Here is a 19,145-nt window from a genome sequence, read left to right on the forward strand (position 1 = left end):
GGAATGTTCCTTTGTTGTGTTAGTTCATCTTTTTTATAAATATTGTGCATAAGTCTATATATGAGAGTCAATCGTTTGCAGATTTATTTTGAAATTAATCCCCCTAACATAAATATTTTTATTTGCAGCTTGAACGATGTCTAGTGATCCTATGAAAGCGGCCAAAGAAACAAATGTTGGGGATGGAAAGAAAGAAGATGTGAAGCGCATGAATCAAGAAATACAAAAAGAGGAAAAGAAAGATATGACTGAGGAAGGCACAAATTCGGGATGTCAAAACATAAATGTAAAGAATGAAAAGGAGGAATATATAAAACACCAGAGCCAAGAGATGCAAAAAGAGGAAAACAAAGATATGTCTGAGGACGGTACAAATCCGGGATGTCAGAACATAAATGTAAAGAATGAAAAGAAATCAGATAATCTTAAACGTCAGAGTCAAGAGATACAAGAAGAAGAAAAGAAAGATATACCAGAGGAAGGCACAAATCCGAGATGTCAAAAAAACGTTCGGCAAGAAATTGCTGATTCGTGTGGGGGCTACGACAGCGAGGAAGATGTATTTTCCTGCTCACAAAATCCATTTGACAAATGAATATTTGGAGAATATAAAAGGACGTCTTGTTAGTTACAGGTGAAAATGTAGTAGAAAAGTAACAGTTACAGCAAAAAATATTTGCCCTTAGTATCAGTTTGTCTTACAGAAATCTTAAATGGGCTACTTTGATTGCCTACAATTTCCTTTCAAGGTAAAGTCTTCATTGATAATCGATTTATGTTAATTTATAAGATATATTCGTTATTTCTCAATAAACAAGAGTTTATTATGTTTTATTTAAGTTTTATTCCCCATCCAATCTTAATTCTGTATTTTTAAGTCGACCCACTGCAGAAAGTGCAGTCTACGCCAAAACAATATTTTGCTTGCATTTGCTACTAATTTGAACAAGAACGTAAGTAAAAATTCCTTCTAAAAGGAAAATGGTTGGTGAAGCTTTAAACAACCAATGGGAGTAGTTTGGAACTTTGAATTCTTCTCCATACATGCGTGCTGTTCCTGCACCTGTTCCTTCACCTGTTAACACTGTGGAGAGAGTTTTTAATGACAATGTTGATAGACTCAGAAATAAGATGTTTAAAAAAATAAACGCTGTCATGCGGAATCAATTACACTACATTATTTGTTTGTTATTTATTATTAACACACATTATCGGATAAGTATGAGTCTGAGGACAATTCCAGGGTGAAGTGTTTGTCTGAGTATAACTCGAGGATATAGAAAATGGTTAACTATAGGTCTGAGGACAATCCAAAGGTTAAGTGTTTGTTTTAGAAACAACTCGTCAATGTTAAGGGTGTTACTACGTATGACGTAAGGAATTAATTCTAGTCGGGGTAATTTGTCAAGGTAAGACATTATAAAAAAGAAAGAATGAATCTGACTAACGATTTGCTGCATAAGGTATTGCCAATATTCACCTAATTTTCATATTGAAAATAATTTGTACAGGTTATATCTGAACGTTTACAATGACATGGTACACCTTAAAATCTGTATTGATTTACTTAACGCTACGTCATAAATGAAGTCAGAGGATCAGGATCAGGATAAATATAAGTTTGCGAAAGAATGTTATGAATAAATTGAGTCTGCGAATAAGGTTGAGAATTTGAAAAGGCAAATAATTAGTATAAAGTTGAGGATAAATTCGACATTAATAGAAGTATGATGTTAAGGTTATTGATCAGCATAACTTCGTGGATAGGGTTAAGGATACCTAAAAATCTTAAGATGAGTTAAGGATGTGTTAAATTCTGAGGTTAAGTTTTACGGTAATAAAAAGCCGGAGGATAAGGGTCAGAATAAATATGTTAAGGACAAACATTAGTACTAGTTGGATCGTGGGATTAAGGATAAGCATAAATATGAGGATATTATTGCTTTTAAGTATATCTTCAAAGAAAAAGATAGGGATAGGGTTTAGTTTTAAGGAAAGAGTTTATAGCATGTTTATGACAACACTCGTCAAGGACAATTCAACGGTACAGAATCAGCCTGACGACAATTCCAGGGTTAAATATTACTGTGAAGATAGCTTGAAGATATAGTAAATGCTGAGTCTAAGTCTGAGGATAAGTCGGTGATAAAATAAAAGGTTAAGAATAAGTCTGAAAATAAGTATGAGTCTGGGTATAGTCTGAGGACAATTCAAAAGTTAAGTCTGAGTATAAGTATAAATCTGAGGACAATTCAAGGGTTAAGTATTAGTATGAGGATACGTCGTGCATAAGGTGAATTGTTACATTTAAGTCTGAGGATAAGGATACGTATAAGGATAATTTAAAGGAGTAAGTTTGAGGAGGATAATCCTATAAGTCTGAGGACAATTCCAGGGTTAAGTATGAGGGTAAGTATTAGTCTGAGGCTAAGGATAACTATTTGTCTCAAGCTAAGGGTAAGTATTAGTCTGAGGACAATTAAAAAGATTTAGCATTAGTCGGAGAATATGTATTAATCTGGTGACAAATCAAAGTAAAGTATTAGTTGATGGATAGTTAAAGGTCTTAGGTCAACTCTAAGGTTTTTTGCTAGTCTGAGGATCAGTATATGTCTTATGATAATTCAAGGGTGAGTATTAGTCTGAGGAAAAGTCGACGATAAGGTGAATGATTAAATATTAGTCAGAGGTAAAGTATAAGTCTGAGGACAATTCTAGGGTTAAGTATTAGTCGGAGTATAACTCGAGGATAGAGTAAATGGTTGAAAATATGTCTAATGATTAGTTGAGGATAAAGTGAATGGTTAAATAAGAGTCTGAAGATAGGTTTAAATCTGAGGACAATTCAAAGATTTAGTTTCAGTCTGACGATAATTAATAGTCCGAGGACAATTCCAAGGTTAAGTATAGTTTGAGAACAACTCAAGAATAGTGTGAATGATTAAGAATAAATCTGATGATAAGACGAAGATAAAGTAAATGGGTAAGAATTTGTCTGAGGATAAGTAAAGGTCTGAGAACAGTTAAAAAGGGTTAAGTATTAATCTGAGAATCCCCCCGAGGATAGAGTAAATGGTTAAGTATAAGTCTGAGTATAAGCATGAGTCTGAGGACAACCCAAAGGTTAAGTATTAATTTAAGAAACAACTCTTCAATGTCAAGGATGTGACTACATATCACATGGACGAGATGAATGGTTGACTATACGTCTGAGGATAAGTATCAGTCTAAGGACAATTCAAAGACTAACTATTAGTATGAGGATAAGTATATAAGTCTGAGGACAATTCTAAGGTTAAGTATTAGTCTAAGGATAAGTAATAGTCTGGGGACAGTTATAAGATTTAGTATTAGACTGGGGATAAGTATCAGTCAATTCGAAGGTTAAGTATTACTTTGAGAATAAGTCGAGGATAAGATGCATGGTTAAATATAAGTCTGTGGATACGTATAAGTCTGAAGACAATTATCGGCTTACTATACGTTTGAGGATTAGTCGAGGATAAAGTGAATGGAGGATAGGGTTGAGGATACCTAAAAATCTTAGGATGAGTTAAGGATGTGTTAAATTCGGAGGTTAAGGTTTACGGTAAAAAAAAGCCGGAGGATAAGGGTAAGAATGAGTATATTAAGGACAAACATTAGTATTAGTTGGATCATAAGATTAAGGATAAGCATAAATATGAGGTTATTATTGCATTTAAGTATATCTATAAAGAAAAAAATAGGGATAGGGATAGGGGTTAGTTTTAAGAAAAGAGTTTATAGCATGTTTATGACAACACTCGTCAAGGACAATTCAACGGTACAGAATCAGCCTGACGACAATTCCAGGGTTAAGTATAAATGTGAAGATAACTTGAAGATATAGTAAATGGTTGAGTCTAAGTCTGAGGATAAGTCAGTGATAAAATACAAGGTTAAGAATAAGTCTGAGAATAAGTATGAGTCAGGGGATAAGTCTGAGGACAATTCAAAGGTTAAGTCTGAGGATAAGTATAAATCTGAGGACAATTCAAGGTTAAGTTTTAGTATGAGGATACGTCGAGGATAAGGTGAATTGTTCAATTCAAGTCTGAGGATAAGTATACGTCTACGGATAATTTAAAGGCAAACTGTAAGTTTGAGGAGGATAATCATATAAGTCTGAGGACAATTCCAGGGTTAAGTATAAGGGTTAGTTTCAGTCTGAGGCTAAGGATAACTATTAGTCTGAGGCTAAGGGTAAGTATTATTCTGAGGACAATTCAAAGACTACGTATAAGTAGGGTTAGGGTTAGGGTTAGGGTTAGGGTTAGGGTTAGGGTTAGGGTTAGGGTTAGGGTTAGGGTTAGGGTTAGGGTTAGGGTTAGGGTTAAGGTTAGGGTTAGATTAGGGTTAGGGTTAGGGTTAGGGTTAGGGTTAGGGTTAGGGTTAGGGTTAGGGTTAGGGTTAGGGTTAGGGTTAGGGTTAGGGTTAGGGTTAGGGTTAGGGTTAGGGTTAGGGTTAGGGTTAGGGTTAGGGTTAGGGTTAGGGTTAGGGTTAGGGTTAGGGTTAGGGTTAGGGTTAGGGTTAGGGTTAGGGTTAGGGTTAGGGTTAGGGTTAGGGTTAGGGTTAGGGTTAGGGTTAGGGTTAGGGTTAGGGTTAGGGTTAGGGTTAGGGTTAGGGTTAGGGTTAGGGTTAGGGTTAGGGTTAGGGTTAGGGTTAGGGTTAGGGTTAGGGTTAGGGTTAGGGTTAGGGTTAGGGTTAGGGTTAGGGTTAGGGTTAGGGTTAGGGTTAGGGTTAGGGTTAGGGTTAGGGTTAGGGTTAGGGTTAGGGTTAGGGTTAGGGTTAGGGTTAGGGTTAGGGTTAGGGTTAGGGTTAGGGTTAGGGTTAGGGTTAGGGTTAGGGTTAGGGTTAGGGTTAGGGTTAGGGTTAGGGTTAGGGTTAGGGTTAGGGTTAGGGTTAGGGTTAGGGTTAGGGTTAGGGTTAGGGTTAGGGTTAGGGTTAGGGTTAGGGTTAGGGTTAGGGTTAGGGTTAGGGTTAGGGTTAGGGTTAGGGTTAGGGTTAGGGTTAGGGTTAGGGTTAGGGTTAGGGTTAGGGTTAGGGTTAGGGTTAGGGTTAGGGTTAGGGTTAGGGTTAGGGTTAGGGTTAGGGTTAGGGTTAGGGTTAGGGTTAGGGTTAGGGTTAGGGTTAGGGTTAGGGTTAGGGTTAGGGTTAGGGTTAGGGTTAGGGTTAGGGTTAGGGTTAGGGTTAGGGTTAGGGTTAGGGTTAGGGTTAGGGTTAGGGTTAGGGTTAGGGTTAGGGTTAGGGTTAGGGTTAGGGTTAGGGTTAGGGTTAGGGTTAGGGTTAGGGTTAGGGTTAGGGTTAGGGTTAGGGTTAGGGTTAGGGTTAGGGTTAGGGTTAGGGTTAGGGTTAGGGTTAGGGTTAGGGTTAGGGTTAGGGTTAGGGTTAGGGTTAGGGTTAGGGTTAGGGTTAGGGTTAGGGTTAGGGTTAGGGTTAGGGTTAGGGTTAGGGTTAGGGTTAGGGTTAGGGTTAGGGTTAGGGTTAGGGTTAGGGTTAGGGTTAGGGTTAGGGTTAGGGTTAGGGTTAGGGTTAGGGTTAGGGTTAGGGTTAGGGTTAGGGTTAGGGTTAGGGTTAGGGTTAGGGTTAGGGTTAGGGTTAGGGTTAGGGTTAGGGTTAGGGTTAGGGTTAGGGTTAGGGTTAGGGTTAGGGTTAGGGTTAGGGTTAGGGTTAGGGTTAGGGTTAGGGTTAGGGTTAGGGTTAGGGTTAGGGTTAGGGTTAGGGTTAGGGTTAGGGTTAGGGTTAGGGTTAGGGTTAGGGTTAGGGTTAGGGTTAGGGTTAGGGTTAGGGTTAGGGTTAGGGTTAGGGTTAGGGTTAGGGTTAGGGTTAGGGTTATGGGTGGGTGGGTTAGGGTTAGGGTTAGGGGGTTAGGGTTGGGTTAGGGTTAGGGTTGGGTTTGGGTTAGGGTTAGGGTTAGGGTTAGGGTTGGGTAGGGTTGGGTTAGGGTTAGGGTTAGGGTTAGGGGTGGGTTGGGTTGGGTTAGGGTTAGGGTTGGGGTTGGGGTTGGGTTGGGTTAGGGTTAGGGTTGGGTTGGGTTAGGGTTGGGTTAGGGTTAGGGTTAGGGTTAGGGTTAGGGGTTGGGTTAGGGTTGGGGTTGGGTTAGGGTTAGGGGTTGGGGTAGGGTTAGGGTTAGGGTTAGGGTGGGTAGGGTTAGGGTTGGGGTTAGGGTTAGGGTTGGGGTGGGTAGGGTTAGGGTTGGGTTGGGGTGGGGGGTGGGGGTGGGGTTGGGGTGGGTTGGGTTAGGGTTGGGTTAGGGTTAGGGTTGGGGTTAGGGGTTGGGGTGGGTGGGTTAGGGGTTAGGGTGTGGGGGTGGGGTTGGGTGTGGGTGGTGGGGTGGGTGGGGTGTGGGTGGGTTAGGGGTGTTGGGTGTGGGGTTGGGTTGGGGTTGGGTTGGGGTTAGGGTTGGGGTTGGGTTAGGGGTTAGGGTTAGGGGTTAGGGTTAGGGTTAGGGTTAGGGTTAGGGTTAGGGTTAGGGTTAGGGTTAGGGTTAGGGGTTAGGGTTAGGGTTAGGGTTAGGGTTAGGGTTAGGGTTAGGGTTAGGGTTAGGGTTAGGGTTAGGGTTAGGGTTAGGGTTAGGGTTAGGGTTAGGGTTAGGGTTAGGGTTAGGGTTAGGGTTAGGGTTAGGGTTAGGGTTAGGGTTAGGGTTAGGGTTAGGGTTAGGGTTAGGGTTAGGGTTAGGGTTAGGGTTAGGGTTAGGGTTAGGGTTAGGGTTAGGGTTAGGGTTAGGGTTAGGGTTAGGGTTAGGGTTAGGGTTAGGGTTAGGGTTAGGGTTAGGGTTAGGGTTAGGGTTAGGGTTAGGGTTAGGGTTAGGGTTAGGGTTAGGGTTAGGGTTAGGGTTAGGGTTAGGGTTAGGGTTAGGGTTAGGGTTAGGGTTAGGGTTAGGGTTAGGGTTAGGGTTAGGGTTAGGGTTAGGGTTAGGGTTAGGGTTAGGGTTAGGGTTAGGGTTAGGGTTAGGGTTAGGGTTAGGGTTAGGGTTAGGGTTAGGGTTAGGGTTAGGGTTAGGGTTAGGGTTAGGGTTAGGGTTAGGGTTAGGGTTAGGGTTAGGGTTAGGGTTAGGGTTAGGGTTAGGGTTAGGGTTAGGGTTAGGGTTAGGGTTAGGGTTAGGGTTAGGGTTAGGGTTAGGGTTAGGGTTAGGGTTAGGGTTAGGGTTAGGGTTAGGGTTAGGGTTAGGGTTAGGGTTAGGGTTAGGGTTAGGGTTAGGGTTAGGGTTAGGGTTAGGGTTAGGGTTAGGGTTAGGGTTAGGGTTAGGGTTAGGGTTAGGGTTAGGGTTAGGGTTAGGGTTAGGGTTAGGGTTAGGGTTAGGGTTAGGGTTAGGGTTAGGGTTAGGGTTAGGGTTAGGGTTAGGGTTAGGGTTAGGGTTAGGGTTAGGGTTAGGGTTAGGGTTAGGGTTAGGGTTAGGGTTAGGGTTAGGGTTAGGGTTAGGGTTAGGGTTAGGGTTAGGGTTAGGGTTAGGGTTAGGGTTAGGGTTAGGGTTAGGGTTAGGGTTAGGGTTAGGGTTAGGGTTAGGGTTAGGGTTAGGGTTAGGGTTAGGGTTAGGGTTAGGGTTAGGGTTAGGGTTAGGGTTAGGGTTAGGGTTAGGGTTAGGGTTAGGGTTAGGGTTAGGGTTAGGGTTAGGGTTAGGGTTAGGGTTAGGGTTAGGGTTAGGGTTAGGGTTAGGGTTAGGGTTAGGGTTAGGGTTAGGGTTAGGGTTAGGGTTAGGGTTAGGGTTAGGGTTAGGGTTAGGGTTAGGGTTAGGGTTAGGGTTAGGGTTAGGGTTAGGGTTAGGGTTAGGGTTAGGGTTAGGGTTAGGGTTAGGGTTAGGGTTAGGGTTAGGGTTAGGGTTAGGGTTAGGGTTAGGGTTAGGGTTAGGGTTAGGGTTAGGGTTAGGGTTAGGGTTAGGGTTAGGGTTAGGGTTAGGGTTAGGGTTAGGGTTAGGGTTAGGGTTAGGGTTAGGGTTAGGGTTAGGGTTAGGGTTAGGGTTAGGGTTAGGGTTAGGGTTAGGGTTAGGGTTAGGGTTAGGGTTAGGGTTAGGGTTAGGGTTAGGGTTAGGGTTAGGGTTAGGGTTAGGGTTAGGGTTAGGGTTAGGGTTAGGGTTAGGGTTAGGGTTAGGGTTAGGGTTAGGGTTAGGGTTAGGGTTAGGGTTAGGGTTAGGGTTAGGGTTAGGGTTAGGGTTAGGGTTAGGGTTAGGGTTAGGGTTAGGGTTAGGGTTAGGGTTAGGGTTAGGGTTAGGGTTAGGGTTAGGGTTAGGGTTAGGGTTAGGGTTAGGGTTAGGGTTAGGGTTAGGGTTAGGGTTAGGGTTAGGGTTAGGGTTAGGGTTAGGGTTAGGGTTAGGGTTAGGGTTAGGGTTAGGGTTAGGGTTAGGGTTAGGGTTAGGGTTAGGGTTAGGGTTAGGGTTAGGGTTAGGGTTAGGGTTAGGGTTAGGGTTAGGGTTAGGGTTAGGGTTAGGGTTAGGGTTAGGGTTAGGGTTAGGGTTAGGGTTAGGGTTAGGGTTAGGGTTAGGGTTAGGGTTAGGGTTAGGGTTAGGGTTAGGGTTAGGGTTAGGGTTAGGGTTAGGGTTAGGGTTAGGGTTAGGGTTAGGGTTAGGGTTAGGGTTAGGGTTAGGGTTAGGGTTAGGGTTAGGGTTAGGGTTAGGGTTAGGGTTAGGGTTAGGGTTAGGGTTAGGGTTAGGGTTAGGGTTAGGGTTAGGGTTAGGGTTAGGGTTAGGGTTAGGGTTAGGGTTAGGGTTAGGGTTAGGGTTAGGGTTAGGGTTAGGGTTAGGGTTAGGGTTAGGGTTAGGGTTAGGGTTAGGGTTAGGGTTAGGGTTAGGGTTAGGGTTAGGGTTAGGGTTAGGGTTAGGGTTAGGGTTAGGGTTAGGGTTAGGGTTAGGGTTAGGGTTAGGGTTAGGGTTAGGGTTAGGGTTAGGGTTAGGGTTAGGGTTAGGGTTAGGGTTAGGGTTAGGGTTAGGGTTAGGGTTAGGGTTAGGGTTAGGGTTAGGGTTAGGGTTAGGGTTAGGGTTAGGGTTAGGGTTAGGGTTAGGGTTAGGGTTAGGGTTAGGGTTAGGGTTAGGGTTAGGGTTAGGGTTAGGGTTAGGGTTAGGGTTAGGGTTAGGGTTAGGGTTAGGGTTAGGGTTAGGGTTAGGGTTAGGGTTAGGGTTAGGGTTAGGGTTAGGGTTAGGGTTAGGGTTAGGGTTAGGGTTAGGGTTAGGGTTAGGGTTAGGGTTAGGGTTAGGGTTAGGGTTAGGGTTAGGGTTAGGGTTAGGGTTAGGGTTAGGGTTAGGGTTAGGGTTAGGGTTAGGGTTAGGGTTAGGGTTAGGGTTAGGGTTAGGGTTAGGGTTAGGGTTAGGGTTAGGGTTAGGGTTAGGGTTAGGGTTAGGGTTAGGGTTAGGGTTAGGGTTAGGGTTAGGGTTAGGGTTAGGGTTAGGGTTAGGGTTAGGGTTAGGGTTAGGGTTAGGGTTAGGGTTAGGGTTAGGGTTAGGGTTAGGGTTAGGGTTAGGGTTAGGGTTAGGGTTAGGGTTAGGGTTAGGGTTAGGGTTAGGGTTAGGGTTAGGGTTAGGGTTAGGGTTAGGGTTAGGGTTAGGGTTAGGGTTAGGGTTAGGGTTAGGGTTAGGGTTAGGGTTAGGGTTAGGGTTAGGGTTAGGGTTAGGGTTAGGGTTAGGGTTAGGGTTAGGGTTAGGGTTAGGGTTAGGGTTAGGGTTAGGGTTAGGGTTAGGGTTAGGGTTAGGGTTAGGGTTAGGGTTAGGGTTAGGGTTAGGGTTAGGGTTAGGGTTAGGGTTAGGGTTAGGGTTAGGGTTAGGGTTAGGGTTAGGGTTAGGGTTAGGGTTAGGGTTAGGGTTAGGGTTAGGGTTAGGGTTAGGGTTAGGGTTAGGGTTAGGGTTAGGGTTAGGGTTAGGGTTAGGGTTAGGGTTAGGGTTAGGGTTAGGGTTAGGGTTAGGGTTAGGGTTAGGGTTAGGGTTAGGGTTAGGGTTAGGGTTAGGGTTAGGGTTAGGGTTAGGGTTAGGGTTAGGGTTAGGGTTAGGGTTAGGGTTAGGGTTAGGGTTAGGGTTAGGGTTAGGGTTAGGGTTAGGGTTAGGGTTAGGGTTAGGGTTAGGGTTAGGGTTAGGGTTAGGGTTAGGGTTAGGGTTAGGGTTAGGGTTAGGGTTAGGGTTAGGGTTAGGGTTAGGGTTAGGGTTAGGGTTAGGGTTAGGGTTAGGGTTAGGGTTAGGGTTAGGGTTAGGGTTAGGGTTAGGGTTAGGGTTAGGGTTAGGGTTAGGGTTAGGGTTAGGGTTAGGGTTAGGGTTAGGGTTAGGGTTAGGGTTAGGGTTAGGGTTAGGGTTAGGGTTAGGGTTAGGGTTAGGGTTAGGGTTAGGGTTAGGGTTAGGGTTAGGGTTAGGGTTAGGGTTAGGGTTAGGGTTAGGGTTAGGGTTAGGGTTAGGGTTAGGGTTAGGGTTAGGGTTAGGGTTAGGGTTAGGGTTAGGGTTAGGGTTAGGGTTAGGGTTAGGGTTAGGGTTAGGGTTAGGGTTAGGGTTAGGGTTAGGGTTAGGGTTAGGGTTAGGGTTAGGGTTAGGGTTAGGGTTAGGGTTAGGGTTAGGGTTAGGGTTAGGGTTAGGGTTAGGGTTAGGGTTAGGGTTAGGGTTAGGGTTAGGGTTAGGGTTAGGGTTAGGGTTAGGGTTAGGGTTAGGGTTAGGGTTAGGGTTAGGGTTAGGGTTAGGGTTAGGGTTAGGGTTAGGGTTAGGGTTAGGGTTAGGGTTAGGGTTAGGGTTAGGGTTAGGGTTAGGGTTAGGGTTAGGGTTAGGGTTAGGGTTAGGGTTAGGGTTAGGGTTAGGGTTAGGGTTAGGGTTAGGGTTAGGGTTAGGGTTAGGGTTAGGGTTAGGGTTAGGGTTAGGGTTAGGGTTAGGGTTAGGGTTAGGGTTAGGGTTAGGGTTAGGGTTAGGGTTAGGGTTAGGGTTAGGGTTAGGGTTAGGGTTAGGGTTAGGGTTAGGGTTAGGGTTAGGGTTAGGGTTAGGGTTAGGGTTAGGGTTAGGGTTAGGGTTAGGGTTAGGGTTAGGGTTAGGGTTAGGGTTAGGGTTAGGGTTAGGGTTAGGGTTAGGGTTAGGGTTAGGGTTAGGGTTAGGGTTAGGGTTAGGGTTAGGGTTAGGGTTAGGGTTAGGGTTAGGGTTAGGGTTAGGGTTAGGGTTAGGGTTAGGGTTAGGGTTAGGGTTAGGGTTAGGGTTAGGGTTAGGGTTAGGGTTAGGGTTAGGGTTAGGGTTAGGGTTAGGGTTAGGGTTAGGGTTAGGGTTAGGGTTAGGGTTAGGGTTAGGGTTAGGGTTAGGGTTAGGGTTAGGGTTAGGGTTAGGGTTAGGGTTAGGGTTAGGGTTAGGGTTAGGGTTAGGGTTAGGGTTAGGGTTAGGGTTAGGGTTAGGGTTAGGGTTAGGGTTAGGGTTAGGGTTAGGGTTAGGGTTAGGGTTAGGGTTAGGGTTAGGGTTAGGGTTAGGGTTAGGGTTAGGGTTAGGGTTAGGGTTAGGGTTAGGGTTAGGGTTAGGGTTAGGGTTAGGGTTAGGGTTAGGGTTAGGGTTAGGGTTAGGGTTAGGGTTAGGGTTAGGGTTAGGGTTAGGGTTAGGGTTAGGGTTAGGGTTAGGGTTAGGGTTAGGGTTAGGGTTAGGGTTAGGGTTAGGGTTAGGGTTAGGGTTAGGGTTAGGGTTAGGGTTAGGGTTAGGGTTAGGGTTAGGGTTAGGGTTAGGGTTAGGGTTAGGGTTAGGGTTAGGGTTAGGGTTAGGGTTAGGGTTAGGGTTAGGGTTAGGGTTAGGGTTAGGGTTAGGGTTAGGGTTAGGGTTAGGGTTAGGGTTAGGGTTAGGGTTAGGGTTAGGGTTAGGGTTAGGGTTAGGGTTAGGGTTAGGGTTAGGGTTAGGGTTAGGGTTAGGGTTAGGGTTAGGGTTAGGGTTAGGGTTAGGGTTAGGGTTAGGGTTAGGGTTAGGGTTAGGGTTAGGGTTAGGGTTAGGGTTAGGGTTAGGGTTAGGGTTAGGGTTAGGGTTAGGGTTAGGGTTAGGGTTAGGGTTAGGGTTAGGGTTAGGGTTAGGGTTAGGGTTAGGGTTAGGGTTAGGGTTAGGGTTAGGGTTAGGGTTAGGGTTAGGGTTAGGGTTAGGGTTAGGGTTAGGGTTAGGGTTAGGGTTAGGGTTAGGGTTAGGGTTAGGGTTAGGGTTAGGGTTAGGGTTAGGGTTCAGGGTTAGGGTTAGGGTTAGGGTTAGGGTTAGGGTTAGGGTTAGGGTTAGGGTTAGGGTTAGGGTTAGGGTTAGGGTTAGGGTTAGGGTTAGGGTTAGGGTTAGGGTTAGGGTTAGGGTTAGGGTTAGGGTTAGGGTTAGGGTTAGGGTTAGGGTTAGGGTTAGGGTTAGGGTTAGGGTTAGGGTTAGGGTTAGGGTTAGGGTTAGGGTTAGGGTTAGGGTTAGGGTTAGGGTTAGGGTTAGGGTTAGGGTTAGGGTTAGGGTTAGGGTTAGGGTTAGGGTTAGGGTTAGGGTTAGGGTTAGGGTTAGGGTTAGGGTTAGGGTTAGGGTTAGGGTTAGGGTTAGGGTTAGGGTTAGGGTTAGGGTTAGGGTTAGGGTTAGGGTTAGGGTTAGGGTTAGGGTTAGGGTTAGGGTTAGGGTTAGGGTTAGGGTTAGGGTTAGGGTTAGGGTTAGGGTTAGGGTTAGGGTTAGGGTTAGGGTTAGGGTTAGGGTTAGGGTTAGGGTTAGGGTTAGGGTTAGGGTTAGGGTTAGGGTTAGGGTTAGGGTTAGGGTTAGGGTTAGGGTTAGGGTTAGGGTTAGGGTTAGGGTTAGGGTTAGGGTTAGGGTTAGGGTTAGGGTTAGGGTTAGGGTTAGGGTTAGGGTTAGGGTTAGGGTTAGGGTTAGGGTTAGGGTTAGGGTTAGGGTTAGGGTTAGGGTTAGGGTTAGGGTTAGGGTTAGGGTTAGGGTTAGGGTTAGGGTTAGGGTTAGGGTTAGGGTTAGGGTTAGGGTTAGGGTTAGGGTTAGGGTTAGGGTTAGGGTTAGGGTTAGGGTTAGGGTTAGGGTTAGGGTTAGGGTTAGGGTTAGGGTTAGGGTTAGGGTTAGGGTTAGGGTTAGGGTTAGGGTTAGGGTTAGGGTTAGGGTTAGGGTTAGGGTTAGGGTTAGGGTTAGGGTTAGGGTTAGGGTTAGGGTTAGGGTTAGGGTTAGGGTTAGGGTTAGGGTTAGGGTTAGGGTTAGGGTTAGGGTTAGGGTTAGGGTTAGGGTTAGGGTTAGGGTTAGGGTTAGGGTTAGGGTTAGGGTTAGGGTTAGGGTTAGGGTTAGGGTTAGGGTTAGGGTTAGGGTTAGGGTTAGGGTTAGGGTTAGGGTTAGGGTTAGGGTTAGGGTTAGGGTTAGGGTTAGGGTTAGGGTTAGGGTTAGGGTTAGGGTTAGGGTTAGGGTTAGGGTTAGGGTTAGGGTTAGGGTTAGGGTTAGGGTTAGGGTTAGGGTTAGGGTTAGGGTTAGGGTTAGGGTTAGGGTTAGGGTTAGGGTTAGGGTTAGGGTTAGGGTTAGGGTTAGGGTTAGGGTTAGGGTTAGGGTTAGGGTTAGGGTTAGGGTTAGGGTTAGGGTTAGGGTTAGGGTTAGGGTTAGGGTTAGGGTTAGGGTTAGGGTTAGGGTTAGGGTTAGGGTTAGGGTTAGGGTTAGGGTTAGGGTTAGGGTTAGGGTTAGGGTTAGGGTTAGGGTTAGGGTTAGGGTTAGGGTTAGGGTTAGGGTTAGGGTTAGGGTTAGGGTTAGGGTTAGGGTTAGGGTTAGGGTTAGGGTTAGGGTTAGGGTTAGGGTTAGGGTTAGGGTTAGGGTTAGGGTTAGGGTTAGGGTTAGGGTTAGGGTTAGGGTTAGGGTTAGGGTTAGGGTTAGGGTTAGGGTTAGGGTTAGGGTTAGGGTTAGGGTTAGGGTTAGGGTTAGGGTTAGGGTTAGGGTTAGGGTTAGGGTTAGGGTTAGGGTTAGGGTTAGGGTTAGGGTTAGGGTTAGGGTTAGGGTTAGGGTTAGGGTTAGGGTTAGGGTTAGGGTTAGGGTTAGGGTTAGGGTTAGGGTTAGGGTTAGGGTTAGGGTTAGGGTTAGGGTTAGGGTTAGGGTTAGGGTTAGGGTTAGGGTTAGGGTTAGGGTTAGGGTTAGGGTTAGGGTTAGGGTTAGGGTTAGGGTTAGGGTTAGGGTTAGGGTTAGGGTTAGGGTTAGGGTTAGGGTTAGGGTTAGGGTTAGGGTTAGGGTTAGGGTTAGGGTTAGGGTTAGGGTTAGGGTTAGGGTTAGGGTTAGGGTTAGGGTTAGGGTTAGGGTTAGGGTTAGGGTTAGGGTTAGGGTTAGGGTTAGGGTTAGGGTTAGGGTTAGGGTTAGGGTTAGGGTTAGGGTTAGGGTTAGGGTTAGGGTTAGGGTTAGGGTTAGGGTTAGGGTTAGGGTTAGGGTTAGGGTTAGGGTTAGGGTTAGGGTTAGGGTTAGGGTTAGGGTTAGGGTTAGGGTTAGGGTTAGGGTTAGGGTTAGGGTTAGGGTTAGGGTTAGGGTTAGGGTTAGGGTTAGGGTTAGGGTTAGGGTTAGGGTTAGGGTTAGGGTTAGGGTTAGGGTTAGGGTTAGGGTTAGGGTTAGGGTTAGGGTTAGGGTTAGGGTTAGGGTTAGGGTTAGGGTTAGGGTTAGGGTTAGGGTTAGGGTTAGGGTTAGGGTTAGGGTTAGGGTTAGGGTTAGGGTTAGGGTTAGGGTTAGGGTTAGGGTTAGGGTTAGGGTTAGGGTTAGGGTTAGGGTTAGGGTTAGGGTTAGGGTTAGGGTTAGGGTTAGGGTTAGGGTTAGGGTTAGGGTTAGGGTTAGGGTTAGGGTTAGGGTTAGGGTTAGGGTTAGGGTTAGGGTTAGGGTTAGGGTTAGGGTTAGGGTTAGGGTTAGGGTTAGGGTTAGGGTTAGGGTTAGGGTTAGGGTTAGGGTTAGGGTTAGGGTTAGGGTTAGGGTTAGGGTTAGGGTTAGGGTTAGGGTTAGGGTTAGGGTTAGGGTTAGGGTTAGGGTTAGGGTTAGGGTTAGGGTTAGGGTTAGGGTTAGGGTTAGGGTTAGGGTTAGGGTTAGGGTTAGGGTTAGGGTTAGGGTTAGGGTTAGGGTTAGGGTTAGGGTTAGGGTTAGGGTTAGGGTTAGGGTTAGGGTTAGGGTTAGGGTTAGGGTTAGGGTTAGGGTTAGGGTTAGGGTTAGGGTTAGGGTTAGGGTTAGGGTTAGGGTTAGGGTTAGGGTTAGGGTTAGGGTTAGGGTTAGGGTTAGGGTTAGGGTTAGGGTTAGGGTTAGGGTTAGGGTTAGGGTTAGGGTTAGGGTTAGGGTTAGGGTTAGGGTTAGGGTTAGGGTTAGGGTTAGGGTTAGGGTTAGGGTTAGGGTTAGGGTTAGGGTTAGGGTTAGGGTTAGGGTTAGGGTTAGGGTTAGGGTTAGGGTTAGGGTTAGGGTTAGGGTTAGGGTTAGGGTTAGGTTAGGGTTAGGGTTAGGGTTAGGGTTAGGGTTAGGGTTAGGGTTAGGGTTAGGGTTAGGGTTAGGGTTAGGGTTAGGGTTAGGGTTAGGGTTAGGGTTAGGGTTAGGGTTAGGGTTAGGGTTAGGGTTAGGGTTAGGGTTAGGGTTAGGGTTAGGGTTAGGGTTAGGGTTAGGGTTAGGGTTAGGGTTAGGGTTAGGGTTAGGGTTAGGGTTAGGGTTAGGGTTAGGGTTAGGGTTAGGGTTAGGGTTAGGGTTAGGGTTAGGGTTAGGGTTAGGGTAGGGTTAGGGTTAGGGTTAGGGTTAGGGTTAGGGTTAGGGTTAGGGTTAGGGTTAGGGTTAGGGTTAGGGTTAGGGTTAGGGTTAGGGTTAGGGTTAGGGTTAGGGTTAGGGTTAGGGTTAGGGTTAGGGTTAGGGTTAGGGTTAGGGTTAGGGTTAGGGTTAGGGTTAGGGTTAGGGTTAGGGTTAGGGTTAGGGTTAGGGTTAGGGTTAGGGTTAGGGTTAGGGTTAGGGTTAGGGTTAGGGTTAGGGTTAGGGTTAGGGTTAGGGTTAGGGTTAGGGTTAGGGTTAGGGTTAGGGTTAGGGTTAGGGTTAGGGTTAGGGTTAGGGTTAGGGTTAGGGTTAGGGTTAGGGTTAGGGTTAGGGTTAGGGTTAGGGTTAGGGTTAGGGTTAGGGTTAGGGTTAGGGTTAGGGTTAGGGTTAGGGTTAGGGTTAGGGTTAGGGGTTAGGGTTAGGGTTAGGGTTAGGGTTAGGGTTAGGGTTAGGGTTAGGGTTAGGGTTAGGGTTAGGGTTAGGGTTAGGGTTAGGGTTAGGGTTAGGGTTAGGGTTAGGGTTAGGGTTAGGGTTAGGGTTAGGGTTAGGGTTAGGGTTAGGGTTAGGGTTAGGGTTAGGGTTAGGGTTAGGGTTAGGGTTAGGGTTAGGGTTAGGGTTAGGGTTAGGGTTAGGGTTAGGGTTAGGGTTAGGGTTAGGGTTAGGGTTAGGGTTAGGGTTAGGGTTAGGGTTAGGGTTAGGGTTAGGGTTAGGGTTAGGGTTAGGGTTAGGGTTAGGGTTAGGGTTAGGGTTAGGGTTAGGGTTAGGGTTAGGGTTAGGGTTAGGGTTAGGGTTAGGGTTAGGGTTAGGGTTAGGGTTAGGGTTAGGGTTAGGGTTAGGGTTAGGGTTAGGGTTAGGGTTAGGGTTAGGGTTAGGGTTAGGGTTAGGGTTAGGGTTAGGGTTAGGGTTAGGGTTAGGGTTAGGGTTAGGGTTAGGGTTAGGGTTAGGGTTAGGGTTAGGGTTAGGGTTAGGGTTAGGGTTAGGGTTAGGGTTAGGGTTAGGGTTAGGGTTAGGGTTAGGGTTAGGGTTAGGGTTAGGGTTAGGGTTAGGGTTAGGGTTAGGGTTAGGGTTAGGGTTAGGGTTAGGGTTAGGGTTAGGGTTAGGGTTAGGGTTAGGGTTAGGGTTAGGGTTAGGGTTAGGGTTAGGGTTAGGGTTAGGGTTAGGGTTAGGGTTAGGGTTAGGGTTAGGGTTAGGGTTAGGGTTAGGGTTAGGGTTAGGGTTAGGGTTAGGGTTAGGGTTAGGGTTAGGGTTAGGGTTAGGGTTAGGGTTAGGGTTAGGGTTAGGGTTAGGGTTAGGGTTAGGGTTAGGGTTAGGGTTAGGGTTAGGGTTAGGGTTAGGGTTAGGGTTAGGGTTAGGGTTAGGGTTAGGGTTAGGGTTAGGGTTAGGGTTAGGGTTGGGTTAGGGTTAGGGTTAGGGTTAGGGTTAGGGTTAGGGTTAGGGTTAGGGTTAGGGTTAGGGTTAGGGTTAGGGTTAGGGTTAGGGTTAGGGTTAGGGTTAGGGTTAGGGTTAGGGTTAGGGTTAGGGTTAGGGTTAGGGTTAGGGTTAGGGTTAGGGTTAGGGTTAGGGTTAGGGTTAGGGTTAGGGTTAGGGTTAGGGTTAGGGTTAGGGTTAGGGTTAGGGTTAGGGTTAGGGTTAGGGTTAGGGTTAGGGTTAGGGTTAGGGTTAGGGTTAGGGTTAGGGTTAGGGTTAGGGTTAGGGTTAGGGTTAGGGTTAGGGTTAGGGTTAGGGTTAGGGTTAGGGTTAGGGTTAGGGTTAGGGTTAGGGTTAGGGTTAGGGTTAGGGTTAGGGTTAGGGTTAGGGTTAGGGTTAGGGTTAGGGTTAGGGTTAGGGTTAGGGTTAGGGTTAGGGTTAGGGTTAGGGTTAGGGTTAGGGTTAGGGTTAGGGTTAGGGTTAGGGTTAGGGTTAGGGTTAGGGTTAGGGTTAGGGTTAGGGTTAGGGTTAGGGTTAGGGTTAGGGTTAGGGTTAGGGTTAGGGTTAGGGTTAGGGTTAGGGTTAGGGTTAGGGTTAGGGTTAGGGTTAGGGTTAGGGTTAGGGTTAGGGTTAGGGTTAGGGTTAGGGTTAGGGTTAGGGTTAGGGTTAGGGTTAGGGTTAGGGTTAGGGTTAGGGTTAGGGTTAGGGTTAGGGTTAGGGTTAGGGTTAGGGTTAGGGTTAGGGTTAGGGTTAGGGTTAGGGTTAGGGTTAGGGTTAGGGTTAGGGTTAGGGTTAGGGTTAGGGTTAGGGTTAGGGTTAGGGTTAGGGTTAGGGTTAGGGTTAGGGTTAGGGTTAGGGTTAGGGTTAGGGTTAGGGTTAGGGTTAGGGTTAGGGTTAGGGTTAGGGTTAGGGTTAGGGTTAGGGTTAGGGTTAGGGTTAGGGTTAGGGTTAGGGTTAGGGTTAGGGTTAGGGTTAGGGTTAGGGTTAGGGTTAGGGTTAGGGTTAGGGTTAGGGTTAGGGTTAGGGTTAGGGTTAGGGTTAGGGTTAGGGTTAGGGTTAGGGTTAGGGTTAGGGTTAGGGTTAGGGTTAGGGTTAGGGTTAGGGTTAGGGTTAGGGTTAGGGTTAGGGTTAGGGTTAGGGTTAGGGTTAGGGTTAGGGTTAGGGTTAGGGTTAGGGTTAGGGTTAGGGTTAGGTTAGGGTTAGGGTTAGGGTTAGGGTTAGGGTTAGGGTTAGGGTTAGGGTTAGGGTTAGGGTTAGGGTTAGGGTTAGGGTTAGGGTTAGGGTTAGGGTTAGGGTTAGGGTTAGGGTTAGGGTTAGGGTTAGGGTTAGGGTTAGGGTTAGGGTTAGGGTTAGGGTTAGGGTTAGGGTTAGGGTTAGGGTTAGGGTTAGGGTTAGGGTTAGGGTTAGGGTTAGGGTTAGGGTTAGGGTTAGGGTTAGGGTTAGGGTTAGGGTTAGGGTTAGGGTTAGGGTTAGGGTTAGGGTTAGGGTTAGGGTTAGGGTTAGGGTTAGGGTTAGGGTTAGGGTTAGGGTTAGGGTTAGGGTTAGGGTTAGGGTTAGGGTTAGGGTTAGGGTTAGGGTTAGGGTTAGGGTTAGGGTTAGGGTTAGGGTTAGGGTTAGGGTTAGGGTTAGGGTTAGGGTTAGGGTTAGGGTTAGGGTTAGGGTTAGGGTTAGGGTTAGGGTTAGGGTTAGGGTTAGGGTTAGGGTTAGGGTTAGGGTTAGGGTTAGGGTTAGGGTTAGGGTTAGGGTTAGGGTTAGGGTTAGGGTTAGGGTTAGGGTTAGGGTTAGGGTTAGGGTTAGGGTTAGGGTTAGGGTTAGGGTTAGGGTTAGGGTTAGGGTTAGGGTTAGGGTTAGGGTTAGGGTTAGGGTTAGGGTTAGGGTTAGGGTTAGGGTTAGGGTTAGGGTTAGGGTTAGGGTTAGGGTTAGGGTTAGGGTTAGGGTTAGGGTTAGGGTTAGGGTTAGGGTTAGGGTTAGGGTTAGGGTTAGGGTTAGGGTTAGAGGGTTAGGGTTAGGGTTAGGGTTAGGGTTAGGGTTAGGGTTAGGGTTAGGGTTAGGGTTAGGGTTAGGG

This window comes from Mytilus trossulus, chromosome 5, assembly GCF_036588685.1.
Source record: "Mytilus trossulus isolate FHL-02 chromosome 5, PNRI_Mtr1.1.1.hap1, whole genome shotgun sequence".
Lineage (NCBI taxonomy): Eukaryota > Metazoa > Mollusca > Bivalvia > Mytilida > Mytilidae > Mytilus > Mytilus trossulus.